Source organism: Peromyscus californicus, unplaced genomic scaffold, assembly GCF_007827085.1.
Source record: "Peromyscus californicus insignis strain IS unplaced genomic scaffold, ASM782708v3 Scaffold_21__1_contigs__length_65335640, whole genome shotgun sequence".
NCBI classification, from domain to species: domain Eukaryota; kingdom Metazoa; phylum Chordata; class Mammalia; order Rodentia; family Cricetidae; genus Peromyscus; species Peromyscus californicus.
Window position 1 is genome coordinate 13,630,021 of NW_026294514.1, and position 21,216 is coordinate 13,651,236.

General features: G+C 43.4%; 1 protein-coding gene across 1 annotated transcript in view; it reads left to right on the forward strand.

Moving 5' to 3' along the window:
• Nucleotides 1–21,216, forward strand: part of Fam117b (family with sequence similarity 117 member B) — a 74,066-nt gene that overhangs the window by 1,256 nt on the left and 51,594 nt on the right. The gene's annotated exons all lie outside the window — the stretch shown is intronic.

The following is a 21,216-nucleotide window of genomic DNA, read 5'->3' on the forward strand; positions in this document are numbered from 1 at the left end:
AGCCTGAGGGTTTGGGTGTATTTCTTAGATACTGGTTTTATTTCTCTCTTATTGTTTGCTTTTTTTTTTTTTTTTCTCTCTCTCCCTGAAACAGAGTCTCACAAGCCCTGGCTGGCCTGGAACTCGCTGTGTATCCCAGGCTGGCTTTGATCTGTATGCCTGTCTCTGCCTCCCTAGTGCTGGGATTAAAGGTGTACCCATCATGACTGGCCCATCTTGTTGTTGTGTACCTGACAGTTTTCTTGGGGAAGATCCTGAATGGAGGTGTTGGGTTCCAGTGGAGTCAGTTCAGAAAGAATAATTCAAAGGAGTATTTAAAATTGTAGGACGTGGACCGGGATAACATTTGTTACGTGGCTCTTCCCTCAGAGTGTAGTCAAGAAAGAATGCGTGGTTTTTAGTTAGGTATTAATAGTGCTGGTGTGTACCTTTGTCTTTGACTATCTGGAGAATTTCTGTTAAAACCTTACAGACAATAATTGGGAGTTTCAGGAAATTTAACTCGCTTTTTCCCCCTTTTTTTGGATTTCCGAGACAGGGTTTCTCTGTGTAGTTTTGGTGCCTGTCCTGGATCTCGCTCTGTAGACCAGGCTGGCCTGGAACTCACAGAGATCCGCCTGGCTCTGCCTCCTGAGTTGCTGGGAGTAAAGGCGTGCGCCACCACCGCCCGCTAATTCGCTTTTTCCTAACCAAGTCAGTAATATGAAGTGATTTAAGAAATGTAGAATAATGTGAATCTTTTTACTTTTTTAAATAAATGGTTTAGAAGTTTTTATTACATTTTATTTCTTGTATGTGTCCATGTGCGCGCATATTTCCATGGCATCCAGTGGAGGTCAGAGGACAGTTTGTAGGAGTTTGGTCTCTCCTGTCATATGGGGTCCAGGACGTCCAACTCTGGTTTCAGGCTTGAGGGCAAGCACCTTTGCCTGATGGGCCATCTCACCAACCCTGTGAAAAGGGTTTTAGAGAATACCTCTTTAAGAAAGATTGACCAGAAAATGTTTGGTAATGTTTTCTAATTAGAACCAGAGAACAGTTTTAAACCTTCTGGGAATACAAAATGCTTCTGGGTCGTTTTTCTTTTTGTTTTTGAGACATGGTCCCCTGTAGCCTCAGCTAGACTGGAACTTACTCTGTAGATAGATTGGCCTCACTGACTGCCTCTGCCTCCTGAATGCTGGGGTTAAGGGTGGGCACTACTTTACCTGGCTACAAAATGCTTTTAAAGAACATTAGGAGGACTCCTTCGCTTGCAGTGCTGGGCAGGTGGTTTTTACACAAGACCTCGTTTTAGCGTTCACACTGGCCTTTATACGGGTTAAGAACGAGTGGTGGCCGGTGAGATGTGACTCGGCTTGTACTCCACAAAGAACATGCCTTCAAATTATATCAAGGAAAGTAGCTTCTAGTATATAAGAGCGTGTCTGGAAAATGCACTGCACACCAAAATTACATGTGTGGAGTTGTTGAATCTGCTGAACAAGATTTCTGCAGTTTGCCTTTGGCTTTCCGGACCTGGGATAGTGCATCTGGTATTGGAGGATGAGCTGCTTAAGTGGGCAGGGGATGTGGAGGAGGAGGCAGGCCCCTCAGTCTGATTGCAGAATATGTCCCTCTTTCAAGTTGACACTCAGTGTACCCCGAGGAGAACTTGCTTAGGTTAAATGGTCAAAATGTGAAGGAGGGTGCTCCTTCCCAGTGGTTTCTAGGAGGCCTTATTTCCAGGGATTCCAGGCTCATTCATATTTTCCAAAGCCCTCCTGCCCCCCCCAAAAAAAACCAAAACCCCAGAAAAATGAGTAGTTAACTCTAACTAGGTGTGAGGGACACGGCTTGTCACTCGGTCTTTCAGTCTTACTCAGGTGTAAATGTCCGATGGCTTCCTTTTTGGAATATATTCTTGTTACACTCTAGTTACATCTGTACAAAGTGGGGAGAATGTTTTCAGTTTCAGATCTTTCTAGCACAGACTGCTGTGATTGAATCATTCGATGTTTTATATGACTAAATCTAGAAAGAGACACTGTAGTTACCAGACCCCCTTTTTGATTAAAGAGTCCCGCCAGTTTGCAAGCTTAAGGAAATGTAAAAGCTCTTACTGTAGAAACGAAGATGCTTTTTCATGTCGGTCTGTAACCCTCATGTGACCCAAATGCTTGAGTTCATCTCCATGAGGTTGCTAGCTTCTAGGTGTGTTATTGGGTGAGCAGAGTATCCCATCTGCGCCAGAGCTCCAGTGTTACAGAGTTCCTGAGTTGGAGATCTTGGGATCTCCAGCTGGTTGATTATTTCTCTGGGAGCTAATCACTGACTGATGCAGGACATCTTTCTCTTGACTATGATGAGGCCCCCCAAGCGTTCGTTTAAATGGCCGATCTCAGTACTTGCTGTTTTCTTTGCAGAGTGGCTCGTCTGGGTAGGATGGTAACTGGAAGGTAACTAGACAGTGGGCTAATTGTGAAGTTTATTTGGTGCTTTCTCTTTTACTTGACTTTAATTTACGTTAAAGGTGAACAGTTGGGATGAGCTTTGGGTGGACACTGGCTTAGTACCCGTGTTCGGTCAGCCAATGTGGTACAGCGAAGTGAATACCATGTTAGTGATAAGAGTCCACGGTTGTATAAAATTTCTTTCTTTATACGTTGTGTGTGTGTTGTGTGCTTGTGTGGGTACATACCCGCTGGGGTCACTTATGTGATGGTCCAGATCCAGTCTGCTGGAGTCTGTCCTCTTTTTCTACCCTTGGTTCCAGAGGATTGAACTCAGGTCATCAGGCATGGTGAGAGACACCTTTACCTGCTGAGCCATCTCACCAGTTTTAGTTTTATTTAAGTTTTCATTTCATTTTATTCTCTGTGTGTGTGTGTGTGTGTGTGTGTGTGTGTGTGTGTGTGTGTCCACATGGATGCCAGGGTTCATGTTGCGTTTTTCTAATTATTCTTTATCAATAAAAAATCAGGAGTCAGATATGGGGTAAGAACTTGAATGATCAGAGAAGTGGTGGAGAAGCCACCAGTGACCTCCTTTCTCTTCCGTTTCTCCATCCAAAAAGCACTGAGATCTTCTTTAAGCCCTGCCTCATTACTTCCTGTCTCTCTATCTGTCCTCAGTCCTCCAAAACCTCTATGGTTAATTTTGGTCAGCTAGTGGCTAGCTCCGCCCTCTGATTCAAAGCAAACTTTATTGTCAGAATGCGATCAAAATGTCACACAACAGGTTCATGTGTGGAGGTCAGAGGGCAACCTTTGGGAGCTGATTCTCTCCTTCCACCATGAAGACCCCAGGGATCAAGCTTGTTAAGCTTGATGGCAGGCACCTTTACCTGCTGAACCATCTCTGGTCCCCTCCTCGTGTTTTTGATTGACTAATAATTGTTTATCTTTATGAGATACTGTTTGTTTTCTATTCATAAATATATCATAGAATAATCATTTTAGGCTAACTGATATCTCATCTACCATTTCATACTTAGTATTATGATATATATAAGATTTAAGTATATTTAAGATTCATTTTAAAAAATTGTGTGTATGTATGTATACACATTGCTAGCCGTTATTGTGGAGATGAAAGGACAGTTGTCAGGAAATTTTCTGTTTTCCCTTGCTGATTCTGGGCATTGATCTCAGGTCATCAGGTTTGGCGACAAGTACCTTTACCCTCTGGGCCATCTTGCTGGCTTTAAAATCCATTGTAATTCGGTAGACTCTTGTACAGTTGAGGGGTTAAAGGTGCTGACTATTTGAAAGTCTACCTGTAACTTTTGATTCCTCCTAAACTTAACAACTAAAAATCGGCCTGCAGTTATTGCAAGGCTTACTAGAAATAGAAACATTAAATTTAACCTGTTTTGTTTATAGTTTTTATGTGGCGAAACAAAACCCACGGGAACTTAGATGACTTTTTACTGCCACGGACAGTGTACCAGAGCGAGGAAGAGCTCAGGTGGAGGCGATCGCATCATGCTCCGCTCTGGAAACTTCAGCTCACTGCAGGAGCAGCAGGTGGTCGCTGCAGTATCACAGCAGTGCAGTAATGCCAGAGTTAGTTGTATGTAGTTACGACTTAACACTGCATTCTCCTTGTTATTTACACTCCTCTTGAGAATGGAGCCATGCTTGGTGTTTGCGTGTGTAGGTTTGACAAATGTTAACTTTTTATAATAGGTGTATGTGTTTTACAGTAGTGATAAAACAGACTGTTCTCACTTGTAGGCAGTAGTAAAACATGGAATACACATTTTATGCCTTTGTGATTGATACAAGCTAACATGTAACCTATTTTGTGATATTTCCAGTCTGTGCAATGGTTCTGTGAGCTTTTTCAAATTTTCGCAGTCTCCACCAAAATCCTATGTAAATAGACCTGAGCAGTTCAGACCTGTGTTATTCAGTGTTAACTGTACATTATTAATAGCTATAGCCATCTATGAATCTCTGCCATCTGGCTGTTCCTTGTGTCCTTTATAACAAATTGGTAATGTGTATAAATGAATTATTTTTCTGAGTTCTGTAAAACCACCCTAGAGTATTACTAAACCTTAGAAGATGTTCCTGGGAATTTGTGATCTTTAGCTGGTTGTTCAGAAGTGCCGGTGTCCCAGGACTTGAAACTAGCCTCTGATGAAGGGGCGGTCTTTTGAGGTCAAGCCCTTGTTTGAATGTTAATATCCCCACATGCTCCTGTTAAGGTAAATTTCCAGCACTTAGCTGATGATGTGTGGGAGCCCATTTTCAGGTTCCTCATGGCTTTACCCAGCAGGTCTGCATAGAGGATGATTAGACCACGGGCCTGAGTGCAGGTGTCTGAGATGGTCTCCACTTGGCTGTGCTGGGGGAGGAGGTCTTTTGCTCCATCCCTTGTTGTCTCTATAAATACCCTGGGGCAGAGACAGGGCCCGTTGGAATAGGTTCCAGGCCCTCTCGAGGCTATCCTTTATTTTCTATCTGTTTATCTCCGCAATCTAAACCCTTCTATCTAATACTTCCTGCTGCTCGCACTCAAGAAAACTCTGGGGAGCTGTGGGGTTGGTGGGTGAACGCCCCACAATGATGCGATTTCATATGGTTGTGGAGACTTTAGGAGGAGGGACCTAGCAGGAGGAGAGCTTACACCGAGTGGGTCCTTTGTGCTATATCTTACTCTGACCTCTTCCTATGTTCCATTTTCTCTGCTTGCTGGCTGCCATATGACATTGTGCTCTGCCATGCCCTCCTTGCCATAATGGATTGATACCTCTGAAACTGGGAGCTGGAACAAATCTTTCCTTCAGTTGTTTCTGTCAGGTATTTTTTGCTAGGATGATAGGAAAAGAAACTTCCGACAGCCCTGAAGCTGTGGCTGGTATCCGTTCTAACTCAGGGTAGTTAGAATCAGAATTGGACTGTTAAAGTTCCATTTGGTGACCTGAGAATTGGTTGGTGCTTGTTAAAAAATTCATTGTCCAGGTCTAATTTTAGGGCTTGGAAGTCCCTCCTAGCAGTTGCAGATGCCTTCAAGGACATGGCTTGAAGTCTGGGGGAAAAACATCAATTTAGTATTTATGTGATTTTTGTAGTGTGGTTGATAACAAGATGTATATTTTTTTGGGGGGGAGGGCCGGCAGGGTTTCTCTGTGTAGCCCTGGCTGTCCTGGAACTCTCTGTAGACCAGGCTGGCCTCAAACTCAGAGATCCTCCTGCTTCTACCTCCCAAGTGCTGGGATTAAAGGCATGAGCTACTACACTGGGTTTAAACCGTGTTTTTTAGACATGTATTCTTTTACAGTATGTGCCTTATTTTGTGTGAATTTGATTGTTAATTGGGGTGGGAAAGTGCCAAGAAGAGGAACAAAAGATGTACTTCCTTTAAAAAAAAATTACTTTAAATTGTGTGTGTGTGTGTGTGTGTGTGTGTGTGTGTGTGTGTGTGTGATTCTTGTGTCAATGTGAGGTAGATGCCTGTGGAGGCCAGAAGAGGTTGTGAGCAGTGTAGTGTGGGTGCTGGGATCTAAATGGATTTTCCGGAAGAGTAATATATGCTCCTAACCCGGAGCCATCTTTACAGCCCCAGGAGGAGCTCTTTGAACTAGTAGGCAGACTCAAAGTAGGGCACCAAAACTCTGTATTTGTGGCAAGTTTGAGGTCTGTTTTCTAGTACCTTGTGAAGTAAGTCTCTGAAAATTTAGCATTTCTCTGACATTTGGGGGATAGTTAGTTGCTGTTTTCCCACCTTCAGGGGAATCCTTTTGGCTTACGATGTATTTTTACAATTGAAGATAAAGCATTGTAAAACACACCAGTTCTACATCTTGACGAGTGTAATTTTCACTTAGGTTCAGTTCCGCGTGTTGGGTTGAACTAACTCTTCTGTGTTACTATGCAGTGCAGACACAGTAGTTCACCACTTCTGCATTTAATGCCACTCAAGTTCTTAGGACGTGGGTAGAGTGCAGCCAGGTTCTTTGCCAAAAGAGAACCTGAACAGACTGCAGCCCAAATCCTAATACAGTCCTCGTCCTCCTCTGAAACCCCATGAGCCAGGTCCTCATGGCCTTCCAGGCGCCCGTCACAGTGACTGAAAGTCTTGTAGCCCACGGTTCTGAGCTCTGCCACATTCCTCCTCCAAACCAGTTCCAAAGACCTAAGAGCCAGAGTCGGGCTTCTCACTGGCCCTCCACCACCACCCTGTCCTTGTGCCACTGTCCTGTCACTTGTTGCTGAGACAGAGTACCTGACTAAAGCGACTTAAGAGTGGAATTGTTTTGTCTCACGGTGTGAGGGTCAGTTCAGGACGGTGGAGGAATGGTGTGGCAGAATGTGAAGTGATGGTGACATTGGACCTGCTGGTGTCACTTTGCTTTTTATTTTTTATTCAGTCCAAGACCCCAGCCCATGGACTGGTGTGACCCACAGTTAGGGTAGACCTTCCCACACCAGTTGACACAGTCGAGACCTGTCTCATAGCATGCTCACTGGCTTGTCTCCTAAGTAGTTGCAGATCCTGTCAGGTTCACAGTGAATATGAACCATTTTAAATTGCTCTGTGTGGTGATATTTTGTTTGTGTTCTGACAAATAAAGCTTGCCTGGAGATCAGAGTGTGGAGCTAGCTACTAGTTAACCTTCGAGGCCAGGCAGTGGTGGCACACGCCTTTCCTCCCAGCACTTGGGAGGAGGAAGTAGGAAGAGGAGTTCAAGGCCACTCTGGGCTGCACAAGATTGATCCAGTCTAAAAGAGAAACAGCAAGGCGAGGCGGCTCACACCTTTAGGAAGTCTCCAGTGACTGGCTCCTTTACTTCGCTGATCTTTCATTCAGCATTTACCCCCATGTACCAGTTAGAACTCGTGCTCCAGCTCTGATGTCAGTGGAAGGAAGCAAACTGAACAAGGTGTTGTGCACTGATTATAGGAGGAGGGAAATTTCAGCGTGCGTTCACAGGAAAACGCGCAGGTCAAGGGCAGATGCTCAGGAAAGGTGGACAGGTGATGGGCTCTAGCACAGAGTCCAGAAGTCTCAGAAACCACTAACACCACCTTTCATTTACTAAGGGGGGAAATGGGTATGGGTGTGGTTCAAGATGACAGGTACCAGCAGAAGGGAAGGGGGTTGAGAGAGGGCAGCAGCTTCTGTCTTTAAACTACTTGGAGAAAAAATAGCATGCTTGTCTGTTTTACAAAGACGTTTTAAAAATGCTACGTTGTTTTAAAATTAACCTTTTAATCAGACTGCCTGTAAATAATTAAAAATTACAAATAGTAATTACAAAAATACTTGTAATCAAATCACACTTCTATTTGTTCTCACTCCTGCAGCCCTTAGAACAACAATTTTCAACTCTTAGGACTTTTTTTAATGTTTAATATTCATACATGCATATAATGTGTTGATCAAATCTGCCTCCCATTTCCTCCTCTTGGGGCTTATTTTTGGGGCTTATTTATTGTTTTAGGAAGGGTTTTCCTCAGTTTATAACTTATTCCTACAGAAAATGCAGGCTTACCAGTGGTCTTAGTTAATGTTTTTTTTTTTTTTTTTTTTTTTTGGTTTTTCGAGACAGGGTTTCTCTGTGTAGCTTTGCGCCTTTCCTGGTACTCGCTTTGGAGACCAGGCTGGCCTCGAACTCACAGAGATCCGCCTGGCTCTGCCTCCCGAGTGCTGGGATTAAAGGCGTGCGCCACCACCGCCCGGCTTTAGTTAATGTTTTATTGCTGTGAAGAGACACCATGACCATGGCAACTCTTATAAAGGAAACATTTAATTGGGTCTGGCTTACATTTCAGAGGTTTAGTCCATTATCGTCATGGTGGGGAGTGCATGCAGGCAGACATGGTGCTGGAGAGGAGCTGAGAGTTCTATATCCGGGTCAGCAGCAGCAGGAAGACAGAGTGCCACACTTGGTTTGGTTTGAGCATCTGAGACCTCAAAGCCCACCCTCGGTGACATACTTCTTTCAGCAAGGCCACACCTTCTAATAGTGCCACTCCCTGTGAGCCTGTGGGACCATTTTCTTTCTGCACAGTGGTTACTCATTGTTAATGTTTAACTTCTGACTATGCAGGTACCGTTTGTATCAGGACCTTGTGGTGTGCTGTAGTTGCATGTCTTCCTTGATAATGTTTTATATTCCTTGAGTTCACCTCAAATTGCTTTGTTTGCTGTCTTTATTTTCTGTTATTTAACATACATTTATTCTGGAACTTTGATAATGGAAACTTTGGAATATTTAAAAATGTATCAGGTTTCCACCTGTCTTCGTAACTGTTCTATTGTGAAGGGACACCATGACCAAGGCAACTCTTTTTTATTTATTTATTTATTTATTTATTTTTGGTTTTTCGAGACAGGGTTTCTCTGTGTAGCTTTGCGCCTTTCCTGGATCTCACTCTGTAGACCAGGCTGGCCTCGAACTCACAGAGATCCATCTGCCTGGCTCTGCCTCCCGAGTGCTGGGATTAAAGGCGTGCGCCACCACCGCCCGGCTTTTTTTTTTTAAATAATTTATTTATTCTTATATTTTTGGTTGTGAGCCTAGCCTTTAACGGCTGAGCCATCTCTCCAGCCCAATTTATTTATTCTTATTTTATGTACATTGGTGTTTTGCTTGCATGTATGTCTTTGTGAGGGTGTCAGATCTTGGAGTTACAGACAGTTGTGGGCTGCCATGTGGGTGCTGGGAATTGAACCTGGGTTCTTTGGAAGACCAGTCAGTGCTCTTAACTACTGAGCCATCTCTCCAGCCACCAAGGCAACTCTATTATAAAAGAAAGCATTTAATTGGGGCCTTGATTACAGTTTCAGAGGCTTAGTCCATTATCATCATGGTGGGGAGCATGGCAATAGGCAGACATGGTGCTGGAGAAGTAGCTGAGAGCTACATCTTGACCTGCAAGGAAAGAGAGGGGGAGGAGGAGGGGGGAGGGGGGAGGGGGAGGGAGGGAGAGAGGGAGGGAGGAGAGAAACTAGGCTTGGCATTGGCTTTTGAAACCTCAAAACCACACTTCCTCCAGCAAGGCCATATCTACTCCAACAAGACCACACCTTGTAATCCTTCTCAAATATTGCTACTCTCTGGTGATTAAGCATTCAAATATATGAGCCTGTGATAGCCATTCTTATTCAAACCACTGTAAGGATTATGTCCTTAATTACATCACTAGCCTGCAACGGCATCCCAGCCTAAAAAGTGGGCGTGCTCTCTTTCCGCATTCTCTCCTTCTGTATTCTTCTCTTATTCTTCTCCCTCTGTGCGGTCTCTCGCTCCCCCCCCCCCCCCCCCCCCATAAAGCTCTAGAAAGGTAACCATGACTCATGATTCTTCCATCACCGATACATCCAGCACTCTTCTCTATCGGCATAGCTGCCGCCACCGGCGGCCAACTATGAGCCGCCACTTAGCCAACAGCCACAACACCATACCACACCACTCTTTCATTCTCCTATTCCAAACTGGCCTGTGGATCTGGTCTATGACGTGGTTATTATCCTGGAACTTCCCTGAGAATTCTCTTTGTATATTCTGTTTGGATACTCTTAATTTTGGCAAATACTGCAATTACAGGTGCCCACCACCACTCATGGTCTATGCATAGATGGGGATCAAACTCAGGGCTTCCTGCATGCTAGGCAAGCACTCTCTAAGTTGAGCAACTCTCCACGCCCTCTAACACTCTTCACATTAAAGTTGTTGTGCATTCACTGAGCTAAATCTACCTTCAGCTCATTGATTAGAAGCGTGATATTTTTAATTGGTCCGTTTCTGTTTGTGAGCTTAAAGTAATAATATTTTTGGGTGAGGGAATAAAATGAAGTATTTTTAGAGCCCTTGCCTTCAGAGAGCTAACTCTGTAATTGTGCAGTTTGATTGACTTGCTTACCAAAATGTCTCCCCCCTCATTTCGTCCACCCCTCCTTTTTTTCTTTGCAGTTATGTGACTGTGTTAAAGTTTATAAGTAGTAAAGAATACAACAAGCATTTACTGCTGTTTGATTTCCAGATCATGTCATAGAAATCCAGTTGACCATTTGTTATAAAAAAAAATAAATAATTTTGGGTGATTCTGTATTTGTACAAATGTGACTGCCCCGTAAGTTTATTACAGACTAAAGATGATGGTGAACATTTACGTCATTTTCAGCCTTTTTTAATTCCAAAGAAAGAGTTTCAGTGTAATGTTTTCATATATATCATCATTTTGTTCTCATTTCTCCCTCCTTGATCCCCCACTCCCTTCCCAGATAGTTTGCCTTCTGTTTTCATGATGCATATTTCCCAGTAACACCCCCACCCCCATTTTTGAGACACGGTCTCAGCCTTTTCTGACCTCAAACTCACTGTGTAGTTAATGCTGGGGTTATAGGCATGCGTATTATGTTTATGCAGTGCTAGGAAGCACTCTACCAGCCAAGCTACACCCCACCAAGCTAGCCCACTCCCCACTTCTTTTAAGACAGAGTCTCAAGTAGCCTAGGCTAGCCTTGAGCTCATTAGGTAGCCTCTGCTTCCCAGGTGCTGAGATTACAGGTTTGCACTGCCATGCCCAGCATTATTACCCTCTCTTGTGCCTTCCTCCTGACTCTTTGGAGTTTTGTCCTTCTCTAGTGTCCTTTCTCCTCTTGTGTCGTGTGTGTGTGTGTGTGTGTGTGTGTGTGTGTGTGTGTGTGTGTGTACGCGCACGAATGTGCACATATATGTATTCACACACATTTGTGTCCACATGTAACACAAAATGTGGTATTTTTCTTTCTGAATCTGGCTTATTTTGCTTAACGTCTTTTTCTCCAGTTCAGTCTATTTTCTGAATGTCATAATTTCATTCTTATAAACTGAATGAAATTCCACTTTGCATATATACGTTTTCTTCATCTATTCATCTGGTGGGGGTCATCTAGGCTGATACACTTCTTAGCTACCGTGAAGACTGTAGCAAGAAACAAGGATGTGCACATCTCTGGGGTCTGATTTAAAATCCTTTGGTTATATATCAAGGAATGGTGTACCTCTATGATATGGTAGTTTTACTTTATTTTATTTTGAGGAATCTCTATATTAATTTCAGTAGTGGCTGACCAGCTAAGTTTCCAAGCAGCGCTGTTGCAAGGGTTCTTCTTTACCCACATCTTCACCAGCTTGTGTTGTCATTGTTTTCTTGATGACCGTCATTCTGAGTAGGGTGACATGAGGTCTCAAAGCAGCAGTGGTGGTGATGTGTGCATCTTGCTCATGGCTAAAGAGGTGAACACTTTTCCAAATATTTAACACCCATTTGTTCTTGTTTGGGGAACTGGAGTTCTTACAGATTCTACATATTAATCTCCTGTTAGTGTAGTTGGTAAAGATTTTCAGAAAAGGTTTCATAGGCTACTGAGAAGAATGCGTTCTATTTTTGTTGAGTGGGATACTATATAGATATGTTAGGTTCATTTGATCTGTGGTGCAGTTTGTTTGAATACTCTGTTGAAGATGGCAGGGGTATCAAAGTCATCTGTAATTACTGCATCCGTATCTATTAGACTTTTAATGCCCATTAGTGTTGGTTATATTTAATTGGGAGCCCCAACATCTGGCACAGTAAATTTACATTTTTTATTTATTAATATGTAGTGACCTTCATCTCTGATTAATTTTGTTTTGAAGTCTGCCTTTTCAGATATAATAATAGTCATGTCAGCTTGCCTCTGCCTCCCAAGTGCTGGGATTAAAGGCGTGTGCTACCATCACCCAGCTAGATAGGTTTTGATCTAGACAGGCAGTCTGCATGTCCTTATTGGTGAGCTAAGACTATTTGCTTTTTAAGGTTCTTCAGACATACTTACTGATTTCTGTAAAAGATTGAATAGTATTCCTTCCAACATCTCCAGCAGTACTGCTTTAGTTTGTGCTTGTCATGAAATGTCCCTACTCTTCTCCCAGTTTAAAGATTTATTTGTTGTGTGCATCGCAGGAGATCAGAGGCTAACTTGAAGGAATCTGTTCTTTACTTTCACCATATGGGTCCTAGGATCAATCTCAGGTTGTCATGCAGGCTCCTTGGCCCACCGTGAGCCTTCTCACCAACTCCCTTCCCTTAATTTTAAGACACTGTGCCAGAGGGGAGTGGTACAAAGTAAACAGCCATTTGGTCACAAGGTAGTTTAGGGAATGAAAGCAAGCGGGGTCATTTCAGTTGAGTGGTCTACTCTGAGAAATGTTCTCGCTGTCCTTATTCTGCTTGCTTTTAGTGTCTGGAGGCATTTGGAGGTAATGGTTGGTGAAGAGATGGGGTGAAGTAGACACCTAGTACAGCTGAGCCACAGAGAAGAGTATTGAGTGACAGTTCACAGTGATTACAAGGAGGCCAAGCAGAGTGTTGTCAGAAGTAAAATTTCTGTCCTGTCCTGTCTTCTGTGTATGCTCAGCAAGTCAGTTCTAATTGTTTGTTTTGTTTTTTGTTTGGAGAAACATCATCTATCTTAGGGTTTCTCTGAGTTTGAGGCCAGTGTGGTCTACAGAGCGAGTTCCACGATAGCCAGAGCTGCAGAGAAAGAGTGTGTCTCAGAAAACAAATAAAGCATTGCTTATTGTAGCAGGGGTTGGGGTGGGGAGCCCTTTTGTCTTTTAAAGAAAAAAGTACTTGCTGTCTTAGGGTGTCTTATTGCTGTGAAGAGACACCATGACCACAGCAACTCTTATAAGGAAAACATTTAATTGAGGGTGACTTACAGTTCAGAGGTTCAGTCCATTATCATCACGGTGGGACATGGCGGAGTGCAGGCGGACATGGTGCTGGAGAAGGAGTTGAGAGTTCTGCATCTTGATCTGTAGGCAGCAGGGGGAGACTGTGTCCCACACTGGGGGGAGCTTGAGCATATATGACCTCAAAGCCCGCTTGAGCATGCATATATGACAAACTTCCTCCAACAAGGCCACACCTCCTAATAGTGCCCCTTCCTATGGGACAAGCATTCAACACATGAGTCTATGGGGGCCGCTTCTGTTCAAACCACCTCGCTCGCTTTTCTGTGTCAGTCATGTAATATGTGTGGGTGGTCTTTGTTTCAGTGCCATAGTGTCACATTGTTCTGTTTTAGTCGTGGGAAATACTAGTGTTGAAAAAAACCAAGAGGATACAGTTTGCTGCTGCTGAGTTTGTTTCTGTAACTAAAGCAGAAGATGATGTCCTCCTAAATTCTCTAGTTTGTCCTTTTTTCTGGAAGCTATTCTGTTAATTGAATCAAATTTGAATTATAAAAAATTATTCCTGGAGATATTTTGTCAAAGATGGGACATAACTAAGAAAAAGTTCTTTATATTGTTTTAGATGGAATTTTTAGGCATGTCATTGTGAAAGTATTTTCATAAACCATCCTCCAGAAAGACGAAAAAACAAACAAGCAAACCCAATACTAGATGAACATTGCCATTTTGCTTGTTCTGGAGAGGGTAGGGTGAGTGGTGATGTCTAGCTCTGTAGCTCAGGCTAGCCCTGACCTTATGATCCTTGTGCCTCCAGTGAAGGGATCACAAGTGCATGCTGCTTTGTGTGGCTTCCTTCCCTTTGAAATCTGTAACCACTGAATGCCTTATTGGGCCAAAAACCGGAGCAGTGTTAAAGCAATTGCCTCGTACGATTTCTCTGATTCTTTCTGTTGTTTGCTAAGGTGGTGGTTTTCCAGGGCTATGGTTGTAAATGCCAGTCCAGCCTTTAAACTCAGTAGAATGATAGTAGGATTGGGGAAATGTCTGAAAAACCAAGAACGGATAGATCTGGTGACAAGATAAAATGCTTTCCAGGATTCTTCTACTGAATGATTCATGTAAGTGAGGTTGGCCTCGTTCTGAACTACTCTCTAAATTCACAAGTATTTATTGAGTACCTGTTAAAGTAACAGTACTATTAGGTCCCCACTTTTGTTGTTGGGAAAACAAATGATAAAGTAAGACAAAGTCTCTTCTCTCAAGGAGTTTACTTTCTAACCCAGGATTTTTTCCTCCGGAATGCTAAGATGGAATCTGTAAGCCATGAGGCACAAGGGCTTCTTTTTAACCAATTCCAGCCAGAACAATTCTGGGGAAGGACTGTGGTAGATTGTGTGTCCATCCCAGAATCAAATTGTATACCTAGAAGGATGACGTATTATTAGTAACTAAGCCTGGTCCTGTGCTTGCTTTAGAAATTTGACTGCTCACCTTTGAAAGCTTCAGAGAGGGTTTGGTGAAGTCCTTTCCCCTTTGCCTTTCCTGTTGTTCCGGCACAGAGCAGGGAGTTTCTCTTTAACAATTACAGTTTCTATTCCAGCAGCTCCTTGGCTGCATCTTTAAACTTGCTTAAGCTCTTTTCCTCAATGAGCTACAGTATTAAAAAAAAAAAAAACTTACTGCTCATTTTCACTGTATCTGAATTCTATCCTGCCTTGAAATCTCCTCTGCCAAATACAGTTGATCCAGGGTTAATTATAAACAAACACTCTGGTTTCTGACATCTAGAGGGTGTCTTAGAACATGTCACCTGAAGATAGAGGGAATACTGCAAGTTTGGGTAGTAATTTATGTGTGCTTATGTGTGAGTGGGTGCATGGGTTTGTGGATGTATGTGGAAGCCAGAGGACAACCTCAGGTGTCCACACCACTTTTTTTGGCGGGGGAGTGCCTCACTGACCTGGAACTCACCTGATAGGTTGGGTGGCCAGGTAACCCCAGGGATCTGCCATCCTCTGCTTTCCTGGAGCTAGAGTGACAAGTGCCGCCCACACCCAGCAGTTTAAGTACAGGTAGATTCCTGTTGCAAAGCTAGCGTTTGGCCATCTGAGCTCTCCCCCCAGCGCGATTTAAAAAAAAAATCACATTTTTAGCTAGGCATTGTAATACATGCCTATAACCTCAGTCATAACAAAGGAGGCAAAGGCAGGAAGGTCAGGAATTTGAGGTCAGTGTAGGCAACGTAACTGGGTTCAGTCAAGGACAGCTTGTTTTACGTAAGTCTGCCGCAAACTGAACGAACAAAAAGATAAAATGACATTTCTTCTTCCTCGGTTGAGAATGTACACTTTTATTGGTAGTTTAATCACAAATAGTAAAACTCAGTTGTCCTAGTTAGTGTTAGTCAGTTGAGAAGGCTGTCTGAAATGAAGGATTGCCTAGATCAGATTGGCCTCTCAGCACGTCTGGGGCTTTATCTTGATAATTCCCTAGGAAGGCCTAGCCCACTGTGGGGGAACCACTCCCTGAGCTGAGCATGGGATACATGTTTCTATTTGTGTAAATTGTCAACATGTATAGTTGTGAAGATTCTACAATGAAAACAATAGGCATTTTAGTGTAAATAGAAAATTATATTAAGTATACATTTGTGCTCTAGAAAGTATTTCCCTGGCACCACTCAACCTGCAGATTACTGAGGTAATGGGAGAACTGTTAAAAAGACAAAAACGTAGCTGTGATGCTATAACTGTATCTGCAATGTCTCCCTAAGGCACATGGGTGACTACATGTGTGCATTGTGTGCACACACAAAGGAATAAATGTTAGTTTAATACTTAAAGGGCCAGCAAGATAGTTCAGTGGGTAAAGGTGGCAGCCATCCAGCCTGACAACTGGAGTTTGATCCCCAGGACCGCAGGGTGGAAGGAGAGAAATGACCCCTGCAGGTTTTCCTCTGACCTTCATACATGTGCTGAGGCAAGCGTGCACTGTCATGTGCACAACATGCATGTGCATAAACACAGATGAATATATTTAAGAAATCTAAATCCTGTAAGATTTTAAAAGGATTTGAAACCTATGTCAGGTTCTATATGTCCCCTCTGTAATAGGCAGGTTCCAAACAGGAATCTAGTCTGAGTCTTAAGAGACATACAGACTGCCCTGGAAGTTTCAGTGTCTTCAAAGCTGAGACCTGAAGAACTGACATGAGGGAATTATTTGGGGGGTGAAGCAGAATGTACTAAGGGGTAAAGGCAGAAAGAGCACCAAAGAAATCAAAATCTGGGCAATATGATCATACCACAGAGAGGAAAAATGGGCATTCCCACTTTCTATACCAAAAGGCCAACGGGGCAGCCATCTACATCTGAGCCCTCTGGTACAGATACCTTTTCATCAATGATGACATTTTCTCCCCATTTTAGTCACAGCGGCCAGGTATAGTGGTCCATGCCTATACTTCAGCACCTGGGAAGCAGAGGCAAGAGAATCAGGAGTTTAAGGTTAGCCTTAGCTACACAGCAAGCTAGGGGCAAGCCACAGCCATATGTACTTATTTATGACTGCTTTCTTGCTACAAACAGTGAAGGTAGTTTTAGAGACTATAAATGAGTTATAATTTAAAAAATATTTATTGTTGGGGGCTGGAGAGATGGCTCAGTGATTAAGAGCACTGACTGCTCTTCCAGAGGACCTGGGTTCAATTTTCAGCAACCACATGGCAACTCACAGTTGTCTGTTGACTCCAAGATATGACACCCTCACACAGACATACAAGCAGACAAAACACTGATGCACATAAAAATAAAAAACAAATATATTTACTATCATGTCCTTTCCAGCAAAGGTTTGCTTTTTTTTTTTTTTTTTTTTTTTTTTTTGGTCTCTTTTCAAGACAGGGTTTCTCTTTGCAGCCCTGGTTGTCCTGGAACTCATTCTGTAGACAGGGCTGGCCTTGAACTTACAGATCTAATTTCCTCTGCCTCTTGAGTGCTAAAATTAAAGGCATGTGCCACTATGCCTGGCTGAACTTTTAAAAATTTTAATAGGATGGCATACTGTCTACAAAATTATATACCTTTCAACTTTTTTTGTTTTTTGTTTTTTGTTTTTCAAGACAGAGTTTTACCGTGTAGTTTTGGTGCCTGTCCTGGATCTCACTCTGTAGACCAGGCTGGCCTTGAACTCACAGAGATCCGTCTGCCTCTGCCTCCCGAGTGCTGGGATTAAAGGCGTGCCACCACCGCCCAGCAATTACATACTTTTTAATGCATTTTGTTCATGTGTTTCTGTACAGGTACATGTGTTGATGCTCATGTTCATGTGTGCATGTATGGAGGATAGAGGACATTGCTTGATTGTGCTCAGAAACGCCATCCAGCTTGGCTTGCAGCTCACAAATTAGTCTAGACTAGCTAGCCAGTGATGGTAGCAATCCTGCTGTCTCTGCCTCTCCAGTGGTTGGATTGCAAGCTGTGCCACCATGCTCAGCATTTTTACATGGTTACCTGGGGTCAGACTTAGGTTCTCATGCCTGTAAGGACTGAGCTATCTTCCCATCCCAAGTTAAACACAGAGTTGGGAGTGAGTTGTTGTTTTTTTTTTTAAACATAGAGCTACTTCTTTGGCATGAATTGTATTTATTTTACCCCTGACCCCCTTGTGTGGGCGTGCGTGCGTGCGTGCATGCGTGCGTGCGTGCATGCATGCATGCATGTGTGTGTACATGTGCCTGCTTGTGGAAGCCTAAGGTAAATGTTAGGAATCATCCTTGATCATTCTTGCGCCTTATTCAGTGAGGCAGGGTTTGTTTATGAAAACCAGAGCTCGCCAGTGTGGTTAGTCTTGCTAACCACTTGCTCTAGGACTTCCATCTTTACCTTCTGAGGCTGGAATTACAGGTGGGTGGCCATGCCCACTTGTCATTTACGTGGGTTTCTGGGCATGCATCTCGTCCTCATGCTGGCGTAGCAGCACTCTAACCACTGAGCCGTCTTCCCAGGCTGTTTTACTTTTTGAGATACAAACTTTGTTCATTTTTTGCTGGAATTCTGTTCTCTATGTATGCATCATAATTGAATACATATATAAGAAAGGTGGCAGGAAATGAGAGGGAGGTATATGTGTAGTTTAATATTTGAAATTATAACACACTTTGTGTGTTATAGCAGAGACAATTCTAATTTTTAAAAAATTTTTTTTTTTTTTTTTTGGTTTTTCGAGACAGGGTTTCTCTGTGTAACTTTGCGCCTTTCCTGGATCTCGCGCTGTAGCCCAGGCTGGCCTCGAACTCACAGAGATCCGCCTGGCTCTGCCTCCCGAGTGCTGGGATTAAAGGCGTGCGCCACCACCGCCCGGCGTTTAAAAATATTTTTATTTTATTGCTTATTTGTTCATATATATATATATATATGCATATGTTTGTAGGCACCCTCAGAGGGCATTGGACCCCCTGTAGCTGGACTTACAGGTGATGGTAAGCCATCTGATTTTGGGTGCTGGAAACCGAGCTCCAGTCCTGAAAGACCAACATGCCCCTTAACTGCTAAGTCATCTCTCCATCACCTGATTAAGTGTGTGTGTGTGTGTGTGTGTGTGTGTGTGTGTGTGTGTGTGTGTGTGTGTTGGCGGGGTGGGGGGTGAGGGGGTGGGGGGCATGCCGTGGTGTGAGTGTGGAAATCAAAAGACAGCTTTGGAATCTGTTCTCGTCCACCTCTTTATGGGTTCCAGGGATCAAAGACGTTGTCAGGCTTGTGCAGCATGCCTTGACCTGCTGAGCCATCTCCCCAGCACCTCAGTCTTGGTTCAATTTAAATTTTTATAAGTACTGAAAAGACTTCTACCTGTGTGTGGTGGCTCAAGCCTGTAATATTTTCAAGGCCAGCCTGGTCTACCTAGTGAGTTCCAAGCTAGCCTGGGCCACAAAGTGAGACCCCCGTTTCAAACAATCCAAAGAAAATCCTAAGAATCCAAAAGAAAAGACTGCTATAATACCTTCATTTTGTAGAGAAGGAAGCTGGAAGTTCAGAGAGAAGCCGCACACCCAAAGCTAAGAACTGCATCCAGTAATTAGCATCTTGGGGGAGTTCCTTCCTTTCCTCTTATTTTTCCCTTTTTCTTCCCCCTCACCCTTAATTCTTTTTGATTATTTTTGAGACATGTCTGTCGTGTAGCCTAGATTGACTTCGAGCTCATTCCTGCTGGAGTGCCCCGCCGTGCCCCGCCGTGCCCCGCCAGTTGAGGGGTTTTAATCTAGTCTGGTGACAAGCCTGTGTTTCACCACTGTACTCACTGCCTGTTTGTAGGCACACCAGTGGGTGAGGTAGGAAGGGTAGTCCCTAGCAAAACTGGGCAAGGTTCAGATGCTGTATTAAGATAAACCATTTTTTTTTTTTTTTTTTTTGGTTTTTCGAGACAGGGTTTCTCTGTGTAGCTTTGCGCCTTTCCTGGGACTCACTTGGTAGCCCAGGCTGGCCTCGAACTCACAGAGATCCGCCTGGCTCTGCCTCCTGAGTGCTGGGATTAAAGGCGTGCGCCACCACCGCCCGGCAAGATAAACCATTTTAAAATAAATATGTTAATTATTTTCCTGTAGGCATCCCACAGTGTATAGAATGTATACTGTTTTTGTCAGAAAAAAGTGAAAACTGTAAGAGCAACCGAAGTACTTGGTAGTGATGGTCGAGGGAAACAAAGTGTTAGTGTATCGAATAGTCCGGGGTGCTCTCCCTCAGGACCTTTGCTTCTCATCTCTCCAGCTGAGCCAGTCTTCAGTTACTTTAGCTGCTCTCTGGTTTCTGTTCCTCAGTCCTTTTCAGGTGTCATCTTGTCCTAGCCTTCTGTAACTTGTGTGTGAAGTGTCAGCCCCACACAGAATGCTTCTCCCTCCCTGTGCTGCTGTGTTTTGTGTGTTAGCACCTGGTGTGTTTGTTGGCTTCATGGGTCTCACGTCCTCTGTTAGAGCAGAAGCTTCCCAACCGCAGAGACCTTTTTCTTCCCTTCACTTCCGAATCTGTAGTAGATGGATGGTCAGTGAATGAATACCATGGACATGAGGCCGTCCTGAAGGGTCGGTTGGGAAGGCTGGTCCAGGTTGGAGTGCGCTCTTTCAGTGTGTAAGGCGGGCAGTTCTCTGCAGGTCACACAGGAGGAGAGAGTTGAAGCGAAGGATGTGGACATTAACATGTACAGTATCGTGAGTACACTGGCTGCCCAATTCTGAACGTGCCCCTTGAAGTATGAAACTAAAAGCTTTGTTGAAATTGTGCATATGTGTATTTTGTTCCTTTATTAACACTCTTTGAAAGCAGATGTTAACATACAGGTTTTTTGAATGCTAATGGATCTGTTAATTTCAGTGTGTGTGTGCTTTAAATTTTATTTTTAATTTTTTGCAAGATAGAACACAGAAAGAGGCCTTGGCATACTAGGGTAGTGTACGCTTTGATTATAGTTGGCTGAAACTGCATGCTAGAGGGCTAAGTCCGCACTTCATTGAAAAGCATTTCCTCTTACTGTTTGCTTTACATTTTAATTTAACGAGAAAAACGTTGCTAATGCCTGTTGTACAGTGACGAATTAAGGGCTAGTCATTCTAGGTGTGGCACACCCTGGTAATCTCTTCTGTGGCTGAGGCAGGAGGATCACAAGTTCAAGGCCAGTCTGAGCTACACAGCACCTAGGGAGCTAGCACCAGTTTGTTTTTGTTTTTTTAAAGTCAGCTTGGGTGGCTCACATCTGTGAATCCCAGCACTTGAGAGGCTAAGACTGGAGGATTGCAGCAAGTTCCAGGAAAACCTGGTCTACATGTGAATTCCAGACTAGTCAGAGCTGCATAGCTGGACTGTAGGTCAAAAAAACTAAGCCAGAACAATAAAAGGGCTGGTCGTTCTAGACATTTTAAAGCTTTTGCTTCATTTCTTTGTCTTCATAAGCAACTTTAAAAAGATTATGTGTAACTTCTTTTTCTTTGCCCTTCAGACTAACTATCCAGTGTGAGTTCTTCCTGATGACTTTATCTTGAAGTACAATGTTCTCTACATGTTAGGTGTTTC